Source organism: Tamandua tetradactyla, chromosome 10, assembly GCF_023851605.1.
Source record: "Tamandua tetradactyla isolate mTamTet1 chromosome 10, mTamTet1.pri, whole genome shotgun sequence".
Lineage (NCBI taxonomy): Eukaryota > Metazoa > Chordata > Mammalia > Pilosa > Myrmecophagidae > Tamandua > Tamandua tetradactyla.
Window position 1 is genome coordinate 1,982,113 of NC_135336.1, and position 25,636 is coordinate 2,007,748.

Consider the following 25,636-nt stretch of genomic DNA (forward strand, 5'->3'; position numbering starts at 1 on the left):
TATCAGGTAGACCTTGCTACCTGTCATACCCTGCCAACCTCCAACCAGGACCATTCCAGGAAATCCTAAAGAACACTTAGGGCAATTTATAAGATTCCACAAGGGTTCCAGGCACTAGAGTAACTTGCCAGAAACCTACAACCTCCAAATGGGTCCCTGGTCCAGATAAGTCCAGAACATCAGATAGTTCCATCTCCCTACCCCATATTAGTGACAGAAAATATGAAAAATTTAGAATTGCCATAGCCCAAACAACCCCAATGAGAGGTATGGAAAGATCAAAGGTGATGGTGAAAGTATACATAGAAGATAGGACTTGACAAATGAATATGAATGCTGAATCATTAAATTGATATCTCTTTTAGTCTCTGGTATTTTATAGCAGCTAGAAGTAAAAACCTAAAATTGTGAAATTGTAACCCATGTCAAAGTCTGAAATATATTCTACAGCTAATTGTGGTGCTGTGCTTTGAAATTTATAGCTTTTTTTGTATATATGCTATTTTTCACACAAAAAAGGAAAAAAAGTCGATTGTGATGATAAAGTATTTAAGCCCTCTAGCCTTCTATATTCTGGAGCAGCCAGAAGGAAGAATATGAGAGGACCATGTGGTAGCCCATGACAAACTCTAGGATCTGTCCTGTAACTGCTTGTTGAAGAGTGCTTTGAAAACTATTCCTTTTTTATTTCTTTGCTTTGTATATATGTCATACTATACAATAAAAAAGTTAAAAACAAAAAAAAGGAGCTATTAATAGTATTTACAGGTCCGTTTGAGAATATTAAAAAAGATAATCTGTCTAGAGTATTGCTAAGTATTAAGGAAAACATTTTAGAGCTAGGGCAAAATTGGTAAAGTGACAATGAAAATTTAAAAAATGTTATTGAATCTTTAGGAAATAAAACATTTTATATAAGTCTTCAATTAATTAATTTGTACTGACAAAATGTAAAATATTTGCTTTTCAACTTTAATTTTGTTTTGTTTTGTTTTAAGTTAACAACCCAAAGAAAATCTTCTCACTGAGTATAGTTTAAGTGGTCTTGTAATGAGTATACAATGACTTAGCTTTGGACAACTTTAACTTCAAACTAATTACAGGGGATTTGGGGAACGAGTTGAGAAATTTAGCTTATTAAGTTGAATTCAATTCCTGTTGAATTTCCTTCTCTTCTTAGCTGGTCCAAATATGACAATCCTAAATTCAGTTCGCATTCACCAGCCATCCTTCAGGGAGCTGGCAGTGAGCTCTCACTTGCCCAGGTAAGAAACCCCAAGCTAAGCCCTGAGAAGGGAAGCATGGCAAGAAAAGGTCTTACATACAGTTATGGGAAGTACCTTTGCAACTTAATCATGTACTCTACAATTCTGAAGAAGATGCAGAAAGAGGTCTCCTGGACATGGAGTTAACTATACCTTTGAACGATGGGGGCAAGCAGAGGCCAGTGTGCCAGGAGACATGACCCTGTGGGGCATGCAGTGGGCCTGCAGCCATGGATGCACACGTGTGCATGTTTGCATGTTAGAAAGAAAGCTGTACATGAAAGAATAAATACCCACTTGATTATGGAGGAAAAAAAATTCATTCACAATCTTGCAAGAAGAGGCATACAACCAAAATGAGTTGGCTGCACACCGAGTGCCAGAAAGTAGTAACATTTATTTCTAAGCTTAGCAAGCAGGAAATTTCTCCACTTATTAGATACTCTAGAGGTTACAGCCTATCCAAGAAGTCTAACTAATTCAAATTTTCTGCTGGCAGTTCTCACTTTTGATTATGTTTTACATTCCAGTGAACTTGGTCATTATCTGTTTAGACTTGTTTTTACTGATATAAGGACTTGATGCCAATTTTGGGCTTACATTAGAGGCTCTTTCCTTCCCCTGTCTGAGACACTGGCCTGAGCTGGTTTTGCAGCCTTTTAGTTAGTTAATTTTGTTTTCCTCACTCCACATCATTTTGTGTGAAAGCTAAACTTAATGCTATTTCTACAGTGTGGAGGAAGGGTTCCACCCACCATGACTCTGGAACCTGGAGGTCCATCCAGACTCCCTCTGAGGGCAAGCTGAGTGCAGAGGCTGTTTAAGTGGGCTAATTGCTGGGCAAACACAGAACTCTGGATGCTCAGAACTTATAACTATGGAGCCCCAGCTTGAGCAGTGCCCACTAACTGCACCTGACCCTCACTTGTCCCAGGGAGTGAGGAGCTGGGAAGGACCCACCAATGGGTCCCAAATGGCTTCATCACCATGGCCTTCCCACAGCTGACCACTAAGTGTGAATGCACTGGGCAGGCTGTTCCTGGGGGCCCGTCTCTCCTGCAGAAAAATGTTATTGAATCTTTAGGAAGTTCTAAATTAACTTCCTAAAGGACTTACACTCAGGCCACCTCCTCACTGGAGATTCCAGAAGAGAGGTGGCATTAAGATAGGTTTGAGAACCTGGGCAGCTGTGCCACCCACCCTCTTGAAACACAGCCCCCTGGGTCAGGCATGAGGATGGTGGGGCTGCAGTGGCCATGTTCTCCTGATGCTCCTGGGCTTCCCAGCATGTAGGGATGTGAGGCATTGGCTAGAGCCAGACTGTAGCCTTGAGGCCTACGGGCCTTGGCTTGTCTGTGGCTGGGATCACTGACTACAGTAGAGCTTTCACCTCACACTCTCCTCCATGCCCATCCCAGGTGTGTCCTCATATACCCCTTTCTAAAGGGGAGTGAGTCAGAGAAAATATCTTGGGCACAGACTTTCCTGGTGGCCAGGATCATCCACCAAGCCAAATGGAGAAAAATCCACTGAAGCATCCACAATTCCAAGCTGGATTTGTGAATAAAGCATGATGGCACTTTGGCAGGCCTGGCTGTCCTGTGCTGTCTGCCCTTTTTCTGCCTCAAGCATGGCAAAGCTGAGTGGCCCAGCATCCCCAGACCAGAAAATGGGAACCCAGGAAAGGGAAGGGTCGCCGGTGATACAGAGCAAGCTGAACACATCACATCTCATAGCAGCAAACCTTTTTCCCAAACCATGTTCCTAAGGGTTCAGAACTAAAGACTGTGAGTACTTCAGTCTCTGGATTTGCCCTGAGAATCAGACAAGTGTGTGGGCATGCCCACTGTGCAGATGGGCCTCCTCTCCAAAGTGAAGGAATTTTCTTTACTCAGAAAGCCACTCCCCAGGACACTTCCATCCTCAGACCCATCCCAGAGGATGCTGGGATCTTCTTAGAAATGCCTGTTTTTAAATGAAAAGTAAAATGCAGAGCAAACAGGAAGCCTTTGGACCTCTATACATGTTTGTATTTTTCCCTGCTCTGTTCTTCCTTGAACAATTCATGATTATTCATTGCTTGTTCTATTTTTGGAGATATTGAAGACCATACTATTGATAAATCCTTCCAGTACAAAGCACTTTAAAATACTGAAACTTTTCAATATTATTAATAGTAACCCAAGAAAACAAAGGGAACTATCCCAGAGGCCAAAAAACAGGTACAGAGTTCACATCTAGAGGCTGGGCAGTTTCTGGCCATAGCTAAAGGCCTGGATGTCTGGTGTGAACAGCTCCAATGCAGATGTACTGGCCTGTGAAGGGGCTCTGGCCCTGCTGAAGCTGAGACCCCAACCCATGTGCTGCAGAGGTAGAACAGCAGCGAGTAAACTAGAAACATGCACAGGCAGCCAAGCGGAGATAGAAATGAAGCATGTCTTTGGATAGAAGTTGAGGGAAAACTGTTCTGAGAAATCCAGAACACCAGCTCTAGTGCAGCCTGTGATCCGGTTCCCACCTGCAAAACAAGGAAAAAACCCAAGCTGAGAATTGAGTGTAAAGTGTTCCTGTTGGGAGGAAGCAAGTGTCCCTCAGGAACAAAGAATTCCCAGAGATCAATTCTAAAAACAGAACTCACAATTAGAAAAAAATTACAAAGACTCAGGAAACAAATTAGACAAATGAAAAACAACAGGGGAAAAAAATCACAAATAAAATCAGATCCACAAAGTGTGTAGAGGATATATATAATGACCCCATGTGTTAGTCAGGATTCTCTGGAGAAACATAACCAACAGGAGAGAACTGTAAATATAAGAGTTATAAAAGTGCATCATGGAGTCATGGGAATGGAAGAGTCCCAAATCCACAGGGCATGCTGTGAAGCTGAAGGTTATGATGAAGGGTCTGGATGAACTCCACAGGAGAGGCTTGCTGTCAGAAGTGGTGAAAAAGTCTCTCTTCTTCCTTTAAAACCTTCAACTGATTGGATTATCTCATCGTGGAAGATGCTCCTTGGTTTATCTCAGATGTAGTCAGCTAGAGATCCAATCAACTCCCCAATGATTTAATACACCAGCCTTTCATCAGCCAGCCATAAAGTATCCCTGCAGCAGCAGTCAGGCCAGCCCTTGCCTGACCAGACAATTGGGCATAATCATTTGACCAAATTGACACCAGAACCTAACCATCACACCCTGTATGGAATATAAGTTTGTATTAGAGAGCTTTTTGTTAGTATAACAGAGTAACAAGCACCATCCCCTTTCCCAAACCTTTCAGATACACAGAAAAAGATAACATACTCCTCAGTAGATTGTATGCAACCAGAAGAGCCTGATTGCAACTCTTGACAAAGCATTGCCAAAGATGGCCAAAGATGAAAACCATAGTCCAATTTCACTCATGAACAAAGATGCAAAAGCTCTAATTGCAGTGTGAAACCAATACAATGGTGTGAAATGTTTAAGCATCCTTCCATTCCATTGCTAAATATGGAGCATATTCTTGGGTTTGGGGGAGAAGCAGGGAGGCCACGACAGGAAGGCATGTTAGCCAGATGGCCTGCATCAGTGTGTTCTCCCAGAGGGTCTGCTGCACATCTGTGCTGATTTACATGAGAATGCTCTGGGCAGCTCTGCTCTTAGGGGCAAAACTTGGGAATATCCAGACATCCAGGGGTAAGGACAGATCAATACATTGTGATATATACATATCCTGGACTACTATACAGTTGTAAAACAGAATTATTAAGCTCCATAAATTAATGTGGGTCAGCCAAAGAATTTTACAGTTGAATGATAAAAAAAACCAAGTTGCTGGGCAGTGCAACAGTGGCTCAGTGGCAGAATTCTCGTATGCCATGCCTGGGACCCGAATTCAATTCCCAGAGCCTGCTCATGCCAAAAAAAAAAAAAAAAAGCAACTTGCAGATGACTGCACACACACAGTATTAGCTCATTTATAAGAGTTTTGAAATATGCAATATTAAACAATACATTGCTTAGGAATCCATGAGGTATGGTGAAATGTTTTATTTCAAAGTTGGACAATGCTAAGTGTAAACACTCAGGATAGTGCTCCCTGGGTGCAGGGGCCTGGAGACATGTGGACTTCGCAAAGCCACTGCTCCTGTGCCATGTGCATGTTCTGTGGCCCTCCAGAGCTCAAAATTAGAATCTGCCTCTGCTCTACTCCCTCCTGCTGTGCTCCCTCACTGGTTCCCAGGGCCTCCTCCCTCCCATGGCTTATACCACAGTGTAGTTGCAGATTCAAAGAGGCACCTCCCTGTCACAAAAGCCTTCCTCTGTGCAAACCTGGATAAGCCTTGGCTGTGGGAAGGGAGCAGAAAGAGCCATGTTGTAGCCATGGGTGACTTGCAGTGAAAAGAGCCTGGGACGGGGGTTTGTCATGGGTGGGAACTGGTCGAGGGGCCCAGGGCATTCCACTCTATGCAGTGGCTGCATCATCCAGTCTTGGACACAGGAGTTCTCCAGTCCCAGCTCTCCAACCTCAGTGAACCAGGGGACTCTTCCTATGGACCACTCCCCTGACTCTAAATACATTTCCCAATTAAAAAATAATATGAAATAATATCCAAATTATATAAAGAACTGCTATAACCAAAAAGACAAATAACTCAATTAAAAATAGACAAAAGACTTGAATAGATATTTCTCCAAAAGAGAGATACAAATGGCCAATAGCACATGAAAAGATGCTCAACGTCACTGGTCATCAGGGAAATGCAAATCAAAATGATAACCAGACAGTACTTTATACCCCTTGGGATAGCTATTATTTAAAAACTGGAAAATAACAAATGTTGGTGGATGCAGATTGGAACCTTTATGCATTGTTGGTGGGAATGTAATATGGTGCAGCTACTTCCTGGTGATGTTAGAAATGTAAACATAGAATTGCCATATGGCCTGGCAATGCCCCTTCTAGATATACAGCTAAAATGGTTTGAAAGCAGAGATTTGAACAGATGCTTGTATGCCAATGCTTACTGCAGCAGTATTTACAATAGCCAAAAGGTAGAAGAAACCCAGGTACGCTTGAGAGATGAATGCAATTAACACCAATGAACTGCACACTTGAGAGTTGTTAAAATGGGAATTTTGAGTTTTATATCTTACCACAACAAAACAATAATAATAATAGAAAGAGGGGCTGGAGGAATGGGCAGATGGTTAGGGCGAGTTTCCTATGCAAAAGAGGCCTTTTCCTGGAAAGGACAAGTGGACTCCAGCCGCCATCCAGCAAAGTAGGAATGACTAATTTCCCATGGACACATCACTGCTGAAACCTCCCAGCCCAGGCTCCACACGGTCCTCCCGTGGGGCTTCGAGCACCCTCCCCTGCGAAGGCCCCCAAAGACTTGTTCAGGGCGCGATTCTCGGGCTTCCCTGCAAGGAACACAGCCTGCTGAGCCTGGTACTGCAGAACCCGCGGTCCGCGATCACACGCTCTGGGCGCGCAGGACAGCCGCGCGAGGTAACCCGCACCCACGCCAGGCAGGCCTCACATGATGGAATGCCCACAGACAAAGCACCTTTATCTCAGTTCATATTTTCTCCATCATTTAGGTCAATTTCTTCTATCCTTTAACACGTAACATAAAATCTACCATTTTAATCAGTTTCAAATGTGCAATTCAGTGGCATTTAGTGCATTCCAAATGTTGCGCAACCACCTCTAGTTCCAGAACCCTTTCATCAATCCAAAAGGAAACACCACACCCATTAGCGAGTCAGTCTTTACTCCTCTCCTCTCCCAGACCCTGGCAACCTCTAATCTGCTTTCTGACTATAGATTTGCCTATTCTGGACATAGAGAAATACAAACATTAATTATTCCTTAGGGGCAAAATAGATGTCATGATGGCACTGAAATTAAATGAATATGCTTCTTTCCCCAATCACCTGGTCTCCTGTATGTGCTTTAAGAAATAAGATGTGCTATACTATACTTCCATTCCTTTCTCAAGCCAGCATTTGTGTTTAAGTTATATAAATGTGGTGTGCATTTCAGGGGTATGTACTATATAAGGTACCTGAAAGATTTCTATTTGAAATATGGAGCCATGAAACTGTATTAAATGAATTTTAATAGATGGTAGTTCTTTACTATCTCTATTATACAGTTTCAGTCTAAAGATGAGTATACCAAAAGATTTTGAACTACTTGAACATAAAAGACATTGATGTCGTTTGAAAATTCTTAAAAGGTCTAATTTATATTAAGTGAGAAATCACCTGAATTAGAGGAAATTTGTTGATGACAGATAAGTAAAAAATACCTAGTTTCAAGTTGATGTTTATCATTTCCATGGGATTTGGGAAAATAGGATTGTACTAGAGAAGGTGTAACTGAAATCTCAGGACCTGAGTCATGAAAGCCTGAACCAAGCTTCTGAACTGGTGTGACAGAACACACTGAACAGACAACACACTGAACAGACAGAAATGAAGTGTTGCACTATACTATCCAGCAGTTTTGATTTTAAGGGACTGTGCTTTTTCCATTTTACAAAACTCCTACTATTAAAAAAAAATCTGACTAAATGCATGAAGACTGTTCTCACACCACGTCGTGTAAATGCCTAGCCTTGGTGGGGGTAACGGCGATGGCAGGTGAACACATATGTACGCTGATGCTCATGCATGATGGAATTTTCCATGAACCATTTTCACATGCCATCTTCTCACTGAATCTTCCTTGGAAATGAAAGGGACTCGGAAAATTGAAATACCAATAACACAAAACCAAAATTTCTAGTCAGATGTAAAAAATTTGTATCTTGTGTAAGCATAACTGTTTGGGCCAGAAATGTCATCAAGTTGTCTCTGGCCTAAAATTTCAAAAGCAAAAAAAAAAAGTGAAATATAGAGTTAGTTATCTTTCCATTATAACTGTACTCTTTGTGAGTACCAAAATCAGTTTCTCTTTTCAAGTAAGAGTTGGATTTAGAACTTTAAACAGAGCTCTAAAAATGTAGAAAATATCATTTTCATTGCCTAATTTATATAGCTTACAAAGGGACATATTCTCTTAGCAGAAGATGAATACCTCTCAAGTGTAAATTAGTTCCTCTCATCATATAATGTCTCTTATTTTACTGATCCATTTCAGGAAAGAGGTTGTAGTGCAGCCTTTACAGCAGAATCTTATTTTTGTCCCTTTTTTCTGAACGAGAGAGATTTAAAATTTGAATTATGTAAATATTTCAATGCATCTGCTATTATTTTGCGGAGTTTACTAAATTTACTAAAAAATTGAAAAAAGAAAGAAAGCTGGCAGTTTAATGTTAATCTCAGATAAAATAGACTTCAATACAAGCTGTATTACCAGAGATAGATGGATATTTAATGGTGAAGATATGACTTCATCAGAAGAACCAACCAACCTAAAACAGTATGCACCTAGTAATGGTACTTCAACATGTGTGAAGCAAAAACTGTCAGAACTGAAAAGGAACTAGACAAATCCTTAAACACAATTGGTAACTGTACAGCTGTGTCTCAGTAACTTATAGAACAACTGGACAAAACTCAGTAAAGTTATGAAAAATAAGAGCAACATTATCAGTTGCCTTGACCTAACTGAAATGTATGGAACACTTCATGCCAAAAGTGCAGTACATGCATTCTTTAACAGACATGGAATAGTCACCAAAAAATAGACAAAACTGTCACCAGTCACCATATGCTGGGCAAGAAAACAAGTCTCAATTATTTTTAGAAAATTGAAATAATACAAAGTATGCTGAGTACAAAGGAATTAATACATGCATCAGTAATAACAGAGGATTATAAAGTTCCAATATATTAGAAAATTAACACACACATACATATCTTCTAAATAACCCATAGGTCAAAGAAAAAATCAAAAGGAAAAATCTTATACATTTCAAATTGATGATAATGAAAATGCAACATATTAAAATTTGGGATAGAACTAATGTGGTGCTCAGAGGGAAATTTATAAAGTTAATGCTTTCTTTAGAAAAGAAAAAATGCTTAAAATCAATACTCTAATCCAGAGATCAACAAACTTTTCTGTAAAGGGCCAAATGGTAAATATGTTAAGATTTGCAGGCCATGAGGTTTCTGTCACAACTAATCTATTTTGCCTCAACTCTGCCTCAGTGCTGCCACTGAAGCACAAGACCAGCCAGAAACAACACTTAGATGAGTGGATGAGGCTGTGTTACAAGAAAATTGTATTTATGGATGCCAAAATTTGAATTTCATATAATTTTCACATCATGAAATAGTACCCTTCTTTTGAAATCTTTCAAGCATTTGAAAATGTAAAATCATTCTTAGCTTATGGGCCATACGAAAACAAACAGATGGCCAGATTTTGCTCAAGGAACATAGTTTGCAAACCCAAGATGTAAACCTCCACCTTAAAATACTGGAATGAAGAAAATGGTAATAACAAAAACAGAAACCAATAAAATAGAAAACGGTCAAAAATAAAGTAAATCAACTAAGTCAAAATTTGGTTCTTTGAAAAGACTAGTAAATCAATATCTTCTAACAAGAATGATGAAGTGTTAAATTAGAAATTAAACTTAAAATATCTTGATTGAAAGATATTTTCAAAATTTTCAAAAGGATAATAAAGAAATATTATGAATAATTTTATTACTAGTAAAAATTGGAAAAAATGTAAACATGCCAGATTTTTTAATCATCATGAGAATAAACATACAAATAATAGTATGTCATACAATAGACCAATATTGTGCAAAAAAATGTAACGATAGCTACTGACAGTCATGACATAGATTGGTTGTGGAAAAATCATGTGGAGTCAAAAGAATCCAGGGAAAATGGAGTAAATGCCATCTAATTTCTTCTATATGAAGGCCCTCAACAGGCAACAATGAACCTAGGGTGATACAAACCACTGTTACATTTTCCAGGGAATGGCACAAGTAACATTTTAGGGTGATGAAAACGTTCTATATCTTGATTGTGGTGGTGGTTAAGGGGTGTGTGCCTTTAAAAAATTCATCAAATTGTGTAACATTGTATATATATATTTTTTTATCTCAATAAAAATATTAAGGGGAAAACCTGAAATGAAAGAAGATGCCTACTTCCTTTTTGTGTCTGCGCTGGAGCCATCCTGGAATTAAAAGTCCATCTCTCTTTGGGCGGGCCATGGTGGCTCAGCAGGCAAGAATGCCTGCCTGCCATGCCAGAGGACCCAGGTTCGCTTCCTGGTGCCTGCCCATGTGAAAAAAAATAAAAATAAAATAAAATAAAATCCATGAGTTTGCTCATTATATTAAAAAAAAAAAAAAAAAAGTCCATCTCTTTACTATGAGAAAATAAAACTTTCCCTCAACTCTAGGAATAGCAGGGGCCCATGCTTGATTAAAAGAGTTACATGACACTTTCAGTTTTGTGGACAGTAAACAAAGAATGAAAGAAAATATTTTGGAAGGAAAAAATTCCTTCAATTCTTTTTCAATTTAGAGTTTTTAATATCTTTTTAGTATAAAATGAACAATACATAATACTTCAATAAAATCTGCTCAGTGGGGACAGGGGGCCAAGATGGCGGCTTAGTAAGGTAGGTGCGTCTTAGTTCCTCCTCCAGAGCAACTACTAGGTGAACAGAAACAGTGGAGAACAGCTCCTGGGGACACGGCAGGGAATGGACACACAGCGTACCCCAGTATGGACTGGCTAAACTGACTGCGAGACTCTGCTGCGGTGAGATCCCCGAGCGGCACGCGATTCCCCAAGCTGTGGCAGCCGGCGGCCGGAGCTCCTCCCTCCCTCCTTCCTGGGCCAGCTGAGAGTCTCAGAGAGGCAAGTTTCCCAAGCCACGGTGGCTGGCGCCCCTCTTTTGTGGACGGCTTCCTGGACCTGCTACGAGTCTCGGACCAGAGGGCTACCCAAGCCGTGGCAGCTGGCGACCAGTACCCCTCCCCCGTGGGCAGCTTCCTGCTCTGGTGGCGAATTCCCCAGGCTGCAGCAGCCGGCGACCGATGCCCCTCCCCTGCGGACGGCTTCCTGGTCCGGTGGTAAATTCCCTGGGCTGCTGCGGCCGGCAACTGACACCCCTCAAGGGAGAGGAGGGAATTTCTGACAGTGGCAGGGACTGGGTCCAACCAAACACCAATAGGGGAATTAATAAAGGAGCCACAGTGTCTCCTCAAGCCACGGCGGATGATGCCCCCATCATGTGCGGTCCCCCGGACCAACTGAGAGAATTGGATAGGAAATCCCCAGGCCACGGAGAACGGTGACCAGGAGGATACCTTCCAAACACATGAGACAAACGTGTGCCACGAGAGCCACCTACTGGGCAGGATAAGAAAAACAGAACTCAGAGATTTCACAGAAAAATCTTACAACCTTATTGGGTCCGACACCCAGGGAAATCTGACTAAATGCCCAGACGCAAGCAGCAGAAGATAATGGTCCATGCTCAGAAGATTGAGAATATGGCCCAGTCAAAGGAACAAACCAATAGTTCAAATGAGATACAGGAACTGAGACAACTAATGCTGAATATATGAACAGAAATGGAAAACCTCTTCAAAAACGAAATCGATAAATTGAGGGAGGACATGAAGAAGACATGGGCTGAACAAAAATAAGAAATAGAAAAACTGAAAAAACAAATCACAGAACTTATGGAAGTGAAGGATAAAGTAGAAAAGATGGAAAAAACAATGGATACCTACAATGATAGATTTAAAGAGACAGAAGATAGAATTAGTGATTTGGAGGATGGAACATCTGAATTCCAAAAAGAAACAGAAACTATCGGGAAAAGAATGGAAAAATTTGAACAGGGGATCAGGGAACTCAAGGACAATATGAACCGCACAAATATACGTGTTGTGGGTGTCCCCGAAGGAGAAGAGAAGGGAAAAGGAGGAGAAAAACTAATGGAAGAAATTATCACTGAAAATTTCTCAACTCCTATGAAAGACCTAAAATTTCAGATCCAAGAAGTGCAGCGCACCCCAAAGAGATTAGACCCAAATAGGCATTCTCCAAGACACTTACTTGTTAGAATGTCAGAGGTCAAAGAGAAAGAGGATCTTGAAAGCAGCAAGAGAAAAACAATCCATCACATACAAGGGAAACCCAATAAGACTATGTGTAGATTTCTCAGCAGAAACCATGGAAGCTAGAAGACAGTGGGATGATATATTTAAATTACTAAAAGAGAAAAACTGCCAACCAAGACTCCTATATCCAGCAAAATTGTCCTTCAAAAATGAGGGAGAAATTAAAACATTCTCAGACAAAAAGTCACTGAGAGAATTTGTGACCAAGAGACCAGCTCTGCAAGAAATACTAAAGGGAGCACTAGAGTCAGATACAAAACGACAGAAGAGAGAGGTATGGAGAAGAGTGTAGAAAGAAGGAAAATCAGATATGATATATATAATACAAAAGGCAAAATATTAGAGGAAAATATTATCCAAACAAGAATAACACAAAATGTTAATGGACTGAATTCCCCAATCAAAAGACATAGATTGGCAGAACGGATTAAAAAACAGGATTCTTCTATATGCTGTCTACAGGAAACACATCCTAGACACAAAGATAAACATAGTTTGAAAGTGAAAGGTTGGGAAAAGATATTTCATGCAAATAACAACCAGAAAAGAGCAGGAGTGGCTATACTAATATCCAACAAATTAGACTTCAAATGTAAAACAGTTAAAAGAGACAAAGAAGGACACTATATACTAATAAAAGGAACAATTAAACAAAAAAACATAACAATCATAAATATTTATGCACCGAACCAGAATGCCCCAAAATACATGAGGAATACACTGCAAACACTGAAAAGGGAAATAGACTCATATACCATAATAGTTGGAGACTTCAATTCCCCACTCTCATCAAGGGACAGAACATCTAGACAGAGGATCAATAAAGAAATAGAGAACCTGAGTATTACTATAAATGAGCTAGACTTAACAGACATTTATAGGACATTACATCCCACAACAGCAGGATACACCTTTTCCTCAAGTGCCCATGGATCATTCTCAAAGATAGACCATATGCTGGGTCACAAAGCAAGTTTTAACAAATTTAAAAAGATTGAAATCATACACAACACTTTCTTGGATCATAAAGGAATGAAGTTGGAAATCAATAATAGGTGGAGTGCTGGAAAATTTGTGAATTTGGAAAATTCACAAATACATGGAGGCTCAACAACACACTCTTAAACAACAAGTGGGTCAAAGAAGAAATTGCAAGAGAAATTAGCAAATACCTCGAGGTTAATGAAAATGAAAACACAACATATCAAAACTTATGGGATGCAGCAAAGGAAGTGCTAAGAGGGAAATTTATTGCCCTAAATGCCTATATCAGAAAAGAAGAAAAGGCAAAAATGCAGGAATTAACTGTCCACTTGGAAGAACTGGAGAAAGAACAGCAAACTAATCCCAAAGCAAGCAAAAGGAAAGAAATAACAAAGATTAGAGCAGAAATAAATGAAATTGAAAACATGAAAACAATAGAGAAAATCAATAAGACCAGAAGTTGGTTCTATGAGAAAATCAATAAGATTGATGGGCCCTTAGCAAGATTGACAAAAAGAAGAAGAGAGAGGATGCAAATAAATAAGATCAGAAATGGAAGAGGAGACATAACTATTGACCTCACAGAAATAAAGGAGGTAATGACAGGATACTATGAACAACTTTACGCTAATAAATACAACAATATAGATGAAATGGATGGGTTCCTGGAAAGACATGAACGACCAACTTTGACTCAAGAAGACATAAATGACCTCAACAAACCAATCACAAGTAAAGAAATTGAATTAGTCATTCAAAAGCTTCCTAAAAAGAAAAGTCCAGGACCAGACGGCTTCACATGTGAATTCTATCAAGCATTCCAGAAAGAATTAGTACCAACTCTCCTCAAACTCCTCAAAAAAATCGAAGTGGAGGGAAAACTACCTAATTCATTCTATGAAGCCAACATCACCCTCATACCAAAACCAGGCAAAGATATTACAAAAAAAGAAAACTACAGGCCAATCTCTCTAATGAATATAGATTCAAAAATCCTCAATAAAATTCTAGCAAATCATATCCAACAACACATTAAAAGAATTATACGTCATGACCAAGTTGGATTCATCTCAGGTATGCAAGGATGGTTCACCAAAAGAAAATCAATTAATGTAATACACCATATCAACAAATCAAAGCAGAAAAATCACATGATCATCTCAATTGATGCAGAGAAGGCATTTGACAAGATTCAACATCCTTTCCTGTTGAAAACACTTCAAAAGATAGGAATGCAAGGGAACTTCCTTAAAATGATAGAGGGAATATATGAAAAACCCACAGCTAATATCATCCTCAATGGGGAAAAATTGAAAACTTTCCCCCTAAGATCAGGAACAAGACAAGGATGTCCACTATCACCACTATTATTCAACATTGTGTTGGAGGTTCTAGCCAGAGCAATTAGACAAGAAAAAGAAATACAAGGCATCAAAATTGGAAAGGAAGAAGTAAAACTATCACTGTTTGCAGACGATATGATATTATACGTCAAAAACCCGGAAAAATCCACAACAAAACTACTAGAGCTAATAAATGAGTACAGCAAAGTAGCAGGTTACAAGAACAACATTCAAAAATCTGTAGCATTTCTATACACTAGTAATGAACAAGCTGAGGGGGAAATCAAGAAATGAATCCCATTTACAATTGCAACTAAAAGAATGAAATACCTAGGAATAAATTTAACTAAAGAGACAAAAAACATATATAAAGAAAACTACAAAAAACTGCTAAAAGAAATCACAGAAGGCCTAAATAGATGGAAGGGCATACTGTGCTCATGGATTGGAAGACTAAATAAAGTTAAGATGTCAATCCTACCTAAATTGATTTACAGATTCAATGCAATACCAATCAAAATCCCAACAACGTATTTTTCAGAAATAGAAAAACCAATAAGCAAATTTATCTGGAAGGACAGGGTGCCCTGAATTGCTAAAAAGATCTTGAGGGAAAAAAAGGAAGCTGGAGGTCTTGCACTGCCTGACTTTAAGGCATATTATGAAACCACAGTGGTCAAAACAGCATGATATTGGCATAAAGATAGATATATCGACCAATGGAATCGAATAGAGTGCTCAGATATAGACCCTCTCATCTATGGACATTTGATCTTTGATCAGGCAGTCAAGCCAACTCACCTGGGACAGAACAGTCTCTTCAATAAATGGTGCCTAGAGAATTGGATATCCATATGCAAAAGAATGAAAGAAGACCCATATCTCACACCCTATACAAAAGTTAACTCAAAATGGATCAAAGATCTAAACATTAGGTCTAAGACCATAAAACAGTTAGAGGAAAATGTAGGGAGATATCTTATGAATCTTACTATTGGACACGGTTTTATGGACCTTAAACCCAAAGCAAGAGCACTGAAGAAGGAAATAAATAAATGGGAGCTCCTCAAAATTAAACACTTTTGTGCATCAAAGAACTTCATCAAGAAAGTAGAAAGACAGCCTACACAATGGGAGACAATATTTGGAAATGACATATCAGATAAAGGTCTAGTATCCAGAATTTATAAAGAGATTGTTCAACTCATCAACAAAAAGACAGCCAACCCAATTACAAAATGGGAAAAAGACTTGAACAGACACCTCTCAGAAGAGGAAATACAAATGGCCAAAAGGCACATGAAGAGATGCTCAATGTCCCTGGCCATTAGAGAAATGCAAATCAAAACCACAATGAGATATCATCTCACACCCACCAGAATGGCCATTATCAACAAAACAGAAAATGACAAGTGCTGGAGAAGATGCGGAGAAAGAGGTACACTTATCCACTGTCGGTGCGAATGTCAAATGGTGCAACCACTGTGGAAGGCAGTTTGGCGGTTCCTCCAAAAGCTGAATATAGAATTGCCATACGACCCAGCAATACCATTGCTAGGTATCTACTCAAAGGACTTAAGGGCAAAGACACAAATGGACATTTGCACACCAATGTTTATAGCAGCATTATTTACAATTGCAAAGAGATGGAAACAGCCAAAATGTCCATCAACAGACGAGTGGCTAAACAAACTGTGGTATATACATACAATGGAATATTATACAGCTTTAATACAGGATAAACTTATTAAGCATGTAATAACATGGATGGACCTAGAGAACATTATGCTGAGTGAGTCTAGCCAAAAACTAAAAGACAAATACTGTATGGTCCCAATGATGTGAATCGACATTCGAGAATAAACTTGGAATATGTCATTGATAACAGAGTCCAGCAGGAGTTAGAAACAGGGTAAGATAATGGGTAATTGGAGCTGAAGGGATACAGACTGTGCAACAGGACTAGATACAAAAACTCAAAAATGGACAGCACAATAATACCTAATTGTAAAGTAATCATGTTAAAACACTGAATGAAGCTGCATCTGAGCTATAGGTTTTTGTTTTGTTTTGTTTTGTTTTGTTTTTTACTATTATTACTTCTATTTTTTTTCTCTATATTAACATTCTATATCTTTTTCTGTTGTGTTGCTAGTTCTTCTAAACCGATGCAAATGTACTAAGAAACGATGATCATGCATCTATGTGATGATGTTAAGAATTACTGATTGCATATGTAGAATGGTCTGATTTCTAAATGTTGGGTTAATTTCTTTTTTTCCATTAATTAATAAAAAAAATCTGCTCAGTGAAATTAGCCAGAAATAAAAGGACAAATACTGTAAGGTATCACTGATATGAACAAAATTAATGAGTGAACTTGGAAAATATAAGTTAAGAACACAGGTTATCAGGAGATAGAAATAAGGTAGCGATTGGACTATTGGTGCTGAAGAAATACAGATTGTGCCAGAGGACTGTGTAAAATTTAGAAATGGATAGTACAATACTACCTGATTGTAACACAATAATATAAGCACACTGAATGAAGCTTAATATGAGTTTGATAGAGGGAGAGGGCTGGGAGCATGTATGAAACCAGAAGAAGAGATAGAGAATAAACAGTGAGACAGTATAATTTTGAAATGCCTAGAGTGAACAATGATGCTGGTTAAATGTGCAAATTAAAAAATGTTTTGGCATGTGGAAGAACAAATGAATTTCAGTATTGTCGGGTGTTGAAAATAGATGGTATATGGGAAAAAGTACAATCAATGTAAGCTAGGGTCTATAGTCAACAGTAACATTGTAATATGCTTCACTGAATGTCACAAAGGCATTATGCTAAAACTAAATGTCAAAAGGTTGGGGGGGGGGGCAGGCCATGGTGGCTCAGCAGGCAGAGTTCTCGCCTGCCATGCCAGAGACCCAGAGACCCAGGTTCCATTTCTGGTGTTTGCCCATGCAAAAAAAAAAAAAAAGGTGGAGGAATTGGGAAAGGAGTATGAATTCTGTGCAGAAGAAAATGAAATGTCTTCAGATATGGTTGGTGAAGGCATGGCTATACACTTAGGTTGGATTGTATGATGAGTGAATAAAAGTGTTTAAATATGAACAGAGAGAAACAAATGTTAGACAAAATGCAGAGAAAAAGATGTACTTATTCACTGTCAGAATGGAAATGAGAGGTGCAGCACTTTGGCTGGCAGTGTGGTAGTTTCACAGGAGGCTGGGGATGGGGTTGCCATATGATCCTGAAACCCAATTGCTCATTACATACCTGGAGGAACTGGGTATGGGGACACAAATGAACATTTGCACACTGGTGTTTCAGCAATGTTCATGATTCACAATGAATGGAGGTGACCTAAGGATACAATGACTGAGGAGTGGGAGGGGGAACTATGGTATATATACAATGGACTACCAAACAGCCACTAGAAGGAATGAAATTGTGAGGCATGCAACTAGGTGTCTGAAACTTAAGGACTGTATGTTGAATGAAGTGTCAGGAACAAAAATATGAATAATATCATGAGTCAATAAAATGCACTAACTATAACACAAAAATTCGGTGAATTAAGTCCAGAGCATGGGTTTTCAGGTTGGGGTTTATTGTAAAGGTCCTAGATTGTAAGTTCTTACAGCAGTCACATATATTCAGGAGGTATAACTGTTATTTCTAAATTCTGAGATACTGAGCTGTTTATATATAACCTGGTCTTTCCCAGAAACTTTGGGTATTTATATGATATCTGAGACTCAGAGTTAGAGCTCTGAAGCTATGAGCGTCAGCAGTACTCCATACAGGAACAGTTGAAAGGATGGGAAAAGCAATCAGACATTGAACAGAGATATGAATGAAGCTGATCTGGATAGGAGTAAGGCATATCAGAAGACTTAAAAGACAGGTAAAAGATGATATCGTCCATATTTTAAAACTTCAACTTCTATGTGAGACTAAAGGGAGAAATATTTATTTGATGCAAAATTTATATTTTGGGTAGTGCATTTCCTAATTTAACGTGTATTGTCAGTTTAGTTGAGCACCTTAAGTACATGGAATCTTGAATAGGGTGTGAGATTTTGTTGGTTTTCTCAGGTTAGTGTGAGGCCCTGATAAATCCCAGAGGGATTTGGACAGTCAATAAAGAAGTATTTGCAAAATCCCTTTGGGGAACTGGGGATAAAGGAGGAAATGTTCAACTTGCCTATTTGGAGAATTCCTGATATTCTCCCAAGCAGTGGGGACAGCTAAATCAATAGACTGAGCCCTAAATCCTATGAAACTTATTCCTGCAAAGGATAGGTTAAGCCTACTTAAAATTAGGCCTCTGAGTCACCCCCAGAAAGCCTATTTTGTTGCTCAGATGTGGCCTCTCTCTCTAAGCCAACTCACTACCCTCCCATCTCCATGGGACATGACTCCCAGGGGTGTAAATCTCCTTAGCAATGTGGGACAGAATTGCCAGCACTCAGCATCATGGAATTGAGAAGGCCTTCTTGACCAAAAGGGGGAAAGGAGAAATGACACAAAATGGAGTTTCAGTGGCTTAGAGATTTCAAACAGAGTCAAGAGGTTACCTTGGAGATTATTCTTATGTATTACATAGATATCCCTTTTTAGTTTATTGTGTATTGGAGTGGCTAGAGGGAAGTATCTGAAACTTTTGAGCTGTGTTCAATAGCCTTGATTCTTGAAGATGATTGCATAAAGATATAGCATTTACATTGTGACTGTGATTGTGAAAACCTTGTGTCTGATGCTTCTTTTATCCAAGGAATGGACAGATGAGTAAAAAATATGGATTGAAAAATAAATAAGTAATGGGGTGACAAAGGGTAAAGTAAGTTGGGTAGATGGAAACACTAGTGGTCAATCAAAGGGACAGGTAAGGTGTATGGTATGTATGAGATTTTTTGTTTTTGTTTCTGTTTTGCATGGGCAGTCACCAGGAAACAACCTGGGTCTCCAGCATGGCAGGTGAGAACTGTGCCTACTGAGCCACCATGGCCTGGTATGCATGAGTTTTTGCTTTTTTTTTTTTCTTTTTCTGGAGTAATGCAATTGTTGTAAAACATGACCATGGTGATGAATACACAACTATTTAATGACATAGTGAGCCTTTGATTGTATATAATGTATAGAATGCATGTGAGTGAAGATGTCTCAATAAAAAAAATCTGCTCGAAGTGCTTACACACTCTTTCCTCTATTTTTCTTAGTTGGAGCTTGGGTTGACTTTTCCCCACTTTTCTGTTTCCTTCAGTAACAGACTCTATTTTTTCATTTATCTTCTCCTCTTGTTTACTTTTTTCTTTATTAGAGAAGTTCTAGGTTTACAGAACAATCTCTCTTTCACCTTTAACTTCCCAAATTCTGAATGACTGCAAAATTAATTTCCATTTTACAATAATCCCGTAATCTCTCCAGAAGCATAGATGATGCCAATCCCTAAATTAAAGAACCATTAAAATTTTATTATTGACATTTTTCTAATGTTTGAAGAAGTCACATTTTCAATCTTGAAATACCTTTAAAATTAAAAAAAAATTGAACATTTCCTACTTTGTAGTAGGGGTGAGGGAGGCAAAAATGATTCATTCTTGTATCCCTGCACTTAAAACAGAAATTGCGAGAGGTGAAGATCAGCAAAACTTTATTTTAGTGAATGGTTATTCATTATTTGGACTTGAGAAATTCATAAAATTCATAGCACTTATGTGGAGTATACAGATGAGAATGACAATGTCCATAAAAATGTATCACTTTAATTAACACTGAAAAACAAATACAAATTAGGCAGAAAAATCTCTAAATTCCTAGGACTTGCCTAATGTTCTGGACTTATCCTAAAATTATCCAAGTACTTAAACAATTTAAAAATTGCTTTAGAAGAAGGAGATCCAGGAATATCTGGTTTTGCCTAAAGTTAACCCAGAAATATCAAGTACTTGGATGGGTAGTTCAAAGACTTTGTTAAGTAGATTTCAAGGTGTGAACTACATGAAATGAAACCAATACCTGTAAATCAATATGATTTTCCAGTTGGCCCAGGAATTGATTGCTCCATTCCAGAATGCCCCAGGTTGAAAAAGTGTAAGGTTCCTGAAGAGGACCCAGTCTTGAATAAGCCAGGGCTGGGAAATACAAGAAGCACCTTGGGATCAGGTGTCAGGACTTGAAGACAATCTCTATGGACCACAGTCATGCATACCATTATACTCTTCACTACTGAACCCACTAAACAGAAAGTCATTTTATAACAATTCCCTGAAAATATTTAACTATTAAATTGAAATGGGAAATATGAAATTGCACTTGAGTGTGCAAGGTTTATTTGGCTTTCTTTTATTGCTGCTGTGGACTTCATTAAGTTTAATGAGATTATAGATGGATAAAATGTCATGCTTATGATATTTTTGGTAATATTCAACTGTTAAGATTACAAAGTAAATTTCAAAGTTTTACAGCCAGAGAATGTTAACGTGTTCTAAATTAAGGAAAGGATTAAAAGACATAGATTGGCATTTTCTTCCAATGAAGTACAGGAGGTAAGACTATCACACCAGTTTGAAATGATGCATGTACCCTAGAAAAGCCATGTTCTAACCCTAATCCCATTTTGTAAAGGCAACTGTTTCTTCTAATCCCTCTTCAGTACTATATGTTTGAAACTGTAATTAGATCATCCCTGGAGATGTGATTTAATCAAGAGTGGTTGTTAAATTGGATTAAGTGATGACATGTCTCCACCCATTTTGGTGGGTCTTGATTAGTTTACTGGAATCCTATAAAAGAGAGAACATTTTGGAGAAAGTGAAAAATTCAGAGAGAATGCTGAAGCACCACGAAGCAGAATCCACCAGCCAATGACCATTGCAGATGAAGAAGGAAAATGCTTCCCAGGGAGCTTCATGAAACAGGGAACCAGGGGAGAAAGCTAGCAGATGATGCCATGTTGGCCATGTGCCCTTCCAGCTGAGAGAGAAGCTCTGACTGTGTTCGCCATGGACCTTTTCACTTGAGAGGGAAACCCTGAACTTCATTGACCTTCTTGAACCAAAGTATCTTTCCTTGGATGCCTTTGATTAGACATTTCTATAGACTTGCTTTAACTGGGACATTTTCTCGGCCTTAGAACTGTAAACTAGCAACTTATTAAATTCCCTTTTTTAAAAGCCACTCCATTTCTGGTATATTGCATTCCAGCAGATAGCAAACTAGAGCAACTATATATAAATATGCACTTAAATATTTGACAATGAAAATGGACTTTTTAGGTAGGTCTTACTTTCATTTCAAAATCTTTGCAAACCACCCCTCACATGAATTCAAACAGATCTAAGTTGTGAAACTACTTTTGTTGAAATGACTTTGACAGAAAATAATACCATCTGTTGAGTAGCAGAAGTATAAATTCAAGCTAGCAGTCTTCATTGATAGCTCTGCATGTGCACAAGAGAAAATGTAATGCTCTTTCCCTGTTCATTGCTGGCTGCCATAGGCATAAAGGAGAAAGTGGAAATTGAAGCACATTTTTATAGAGATGAGTACCCAGCATGAAAAATGTGGGTGGGCACCTGCTGCTACAGCCTCCAGAAACACATCTGGAGTGTGGGCACCCTGTGGGGTGCTGGACAGGTCACAGAAACTCAGAGCTCCCCTCCAACCTGCAACCACAGGAAGGACACCACTGCTCCCATCTTTCAAGCAGGGATATATATTGAAGCACCACACACTAAGTTGACAGCAAAATAAATTTCACACAATTCCAGAGGCAACTGGAAGTCCTACTGGGAACTAGCTTTACCATAATAGTTTCCGATCTTATATGATTTTTTAAAAATATTACATAATTCACAGAGAAGACTTCAATTTATCTCACTCACTGAACAAAAGAGAAGAAAAAATCAAGAGGAATATTTATCTTCAATGAGATAAACAGCCACTTCCCATGCATGAAATGCTATGAAGAGTGACTAACTGATGCTGTGTAATGTGGACAGAGACCCAGCGGCAAAAGTGATGGCCAGCCAGAGGAGAGGCTTACACTAAAATGAACCTGACAGAAGTCCTGGCCTGATCCAATTCACAGGACTACACCACATTCCCACAGGCTGCACTAAGCACTAGCAAAAAATATACATAATTAGGTAGAAATGACCAAAAAATCACCAATGTGGATCTCTGCATGGCTTGACTCCATTCCCAGAGGAGGAACAGAATATAAAACACAACATAAGTAAATCTACAAGATTATCCAAGGAAAAGATGAGCATTCTTAAATAATTCCCCATAGTCTCAGACATAGAAAGAAGCACAGTCTCTCTAACCACTAATCAAGAAGAAATAAATGCATGTTTAAAATGGAAGCCATTCTACTGGGTGTGACATGGCATTTCATGGTGGTTTTGACTTGCATTTCCCAAATGGCTAATGATGTTGAGCTGCTTTTCCTGTGCATTTCTATGTCTATTGAATTCTTGCCCATTTTTTAATTGCCTTTTTTGTTATTGAGATGTAGGATTTCTTTATTTTTACTGGATATTAAACCCTTATCAGATACATGATTACAAAACATTTTTTCTCATTCTGAAGGCTGCCCCTTGATTTTCATAATGAAGTCCTTTGATGCATGAATATTTTTAATTTTTATGAAGTTTCATTCATCTATTTTTTACTTTGTTGCTCATGCTTTGGGTGTAAATTCTAAGAAACCACAACATAATGCACAGTTCTGAAGATGCTTCCCCAGGTTTTATTCCAAAAATTTTATAGTTTAGGTTCTTTCATTTAAGTCTTTGATCCATTTTTAGTTATTTTAAAATACATTGTGAATAGTGTCCACTATCAGTCTTTTCCCAGCATCTTTGCTAAAGAGGCTATTCTTTCCCCATTGAGTGGACTTGTTCTCCTCATCAGAAAACCAATTCACAGCTTGCTTCAGCAGGACCTATACCAAAATTAGAGTGATATGGAGAAGATTAGCATGATTAGGATGACACATAAATTCATGAAGCAGTCCATATTTTTCATAAATTATAAAAGGTGTGCCACAGTAACAAAAGGTACCAAATTTCTGTTTTGGTAAGGGATGATGTTGGTAGCAGTGAAACATAAATGTAGTGAATGCCACTGAATTTTGTGTTTGAGGGAGGCTAAAATGACAAGTTTTATGTATGATACCATGATTTTTAAAAATTAAATTGAAATAAACTAGAAAAAAAGAACTATATTCATTTAGAGGTGAGATTATATAATCATGAAAAGTGAACTCATTGAACTCAGAAAAGAGATGGAAGAAAGAAATAGAAACTGTGGAGACAAATATAAAATTAAAAAGAATATATATTATTTAAAAATAGTGTTGTTTCTGAAAAAGAAAAAAAATAGAGCAGAAAACAATATTTAAAGAGACAATTAAATAAATAGTTATGTCTACAACTTCAAAGGGCATGACTTGTCCCAGGAAAAAAGTGATACAAAACATTCTGCACAAGAATGTAATGGTGAAATTACTATTTTAAGGGGGGAAATGATTACAAAATAAGTTTAAAATTTAACATGCAAAGGGGAAATTCAGGTAGGAATTCAGGATAGGAGAAACCAAAACATTTTAGATATTGCTCTGAAAGAAAGAACATCAGACTAAAGAATCTTATAACCCCAAATTCTCCTAAATTTTCAAGGACTCAAACTCAAGATATATAAACCCAGGAGTCTCTATTGAAATTTCTTGAACAGAAATAAAATCCTGTAATAAATTAAATAACCATGGTATGATAGATTCATGTAAAATAATTAGAGGTAAATTTAGCACCCATTATGTTGAGGTAAATTAAAATACTAATTAAGCCTAAACTGTATGAACAATCCATGGAGGATAAAATATAAATGCTGAGGCTTCCAGGAAGATGATGGAATAGGATATGTCAAGTTCACCCCAGCTTCAAGGAATAACTAGAGAAGTGACATAAAAATGACCAGTATATCAATTCCAGGGGTTAAGTGACCAGAGAGGGTCTTCTACAACACATAGGGAGGCTCTGGTTGCATAAGTTGAGGAATTGAGGTGTAGACAAGTGAAGACCATCCAGTGGGTGCAAACTGCATAATATGCCCCTTTCAAAGAGGCTTAGAGCCCTCAGGAGTGCACAGGCAGGGTAATGGAGGCAAGGATAGTAACTCTATCAAGATAATTACATTCCCTGAAGGCAACAGAAATCACAAAGCACATGAAGATGCAGACAGTTATAGCCCACCCTAATGACCGAATTAAAATAGGGAAGGAGATACAACTAATGATGTGTCATCCTTTGAACAACTAATCAAAGATGTTCATATAACTGTACTAAATAAAATCAGTGGGTTGGCTAATGATAAAAAGAAGATCAAGAAGACTGTAGAGGAGCATAAAGAAGAACATGGAAAAATAAATAGAAAAATTGTAGATATCACAGAGATTAAAGATAACCACAAATATATTAAAGACACACAACAGCAGATTTGAAGAGGCAGAAGAAAGACTAAGTGAGCTAGAGTACAGGATGACTGATTTCAAACATGCAAAAAAAGTAAATGGCAAAAAAGATGGAAAATTTTGAATTATATCTCAGGGAAATAATGGACAAAACAAAGCACACAATATAAGAATCATTGGTGTCCCAGAAAGAGAAGAGAAGAGTAAAGTGCTAGGAAGATTATTTGGTGATATAATGGGAGAAAACTTCCCAAACTTTATAAAAGAATCCCAATGAACCCAAAATGAAATAAATCCAAATAAGTCTACTCCAAGACACAGATCATCAGTCTGTCATATGTTGAAGAGAATTAGAAAATTCTGAAAGTAGTGAGATAAAAATGATCTACTACATACAAAGGGAAACCATATAAAACTGAGTTTGGACTACACAACAGGCACCATAAAGGT

At 38.3% G+C, this 25,636-nt stretch overlaps 1 long non-coding RNA gene and 1 pseudogene across 1 annotated transcript in view; one reads left to right on the forward strand and one right to left on the reverse strand.

The window, feature by feature from the left end:
• Nucleotides 1–2,795: 2,795 nt before the first annotated feature.
• LOC143648133 (uncharacterized) overlaps nt 2,796–25,636 on the reverse strand; it is a 97,691-nt gene continuing 74,850 nt past the window's right edge. Inside the window, exon 6 of the long non-coding RNA XR_013158412.1 lies at nt 2,796–3,783. This is a non-coding gene — a long non-coding RNA (uncharacterized LOC143648133). The remainder of the gene's footprint in view (nt 3,784–25,636) is intronic.
• Nucleotides 23,643–23,739, forward strand: LOC143648989 (U6 spliceosomal RNA; annotated as a pseudogene).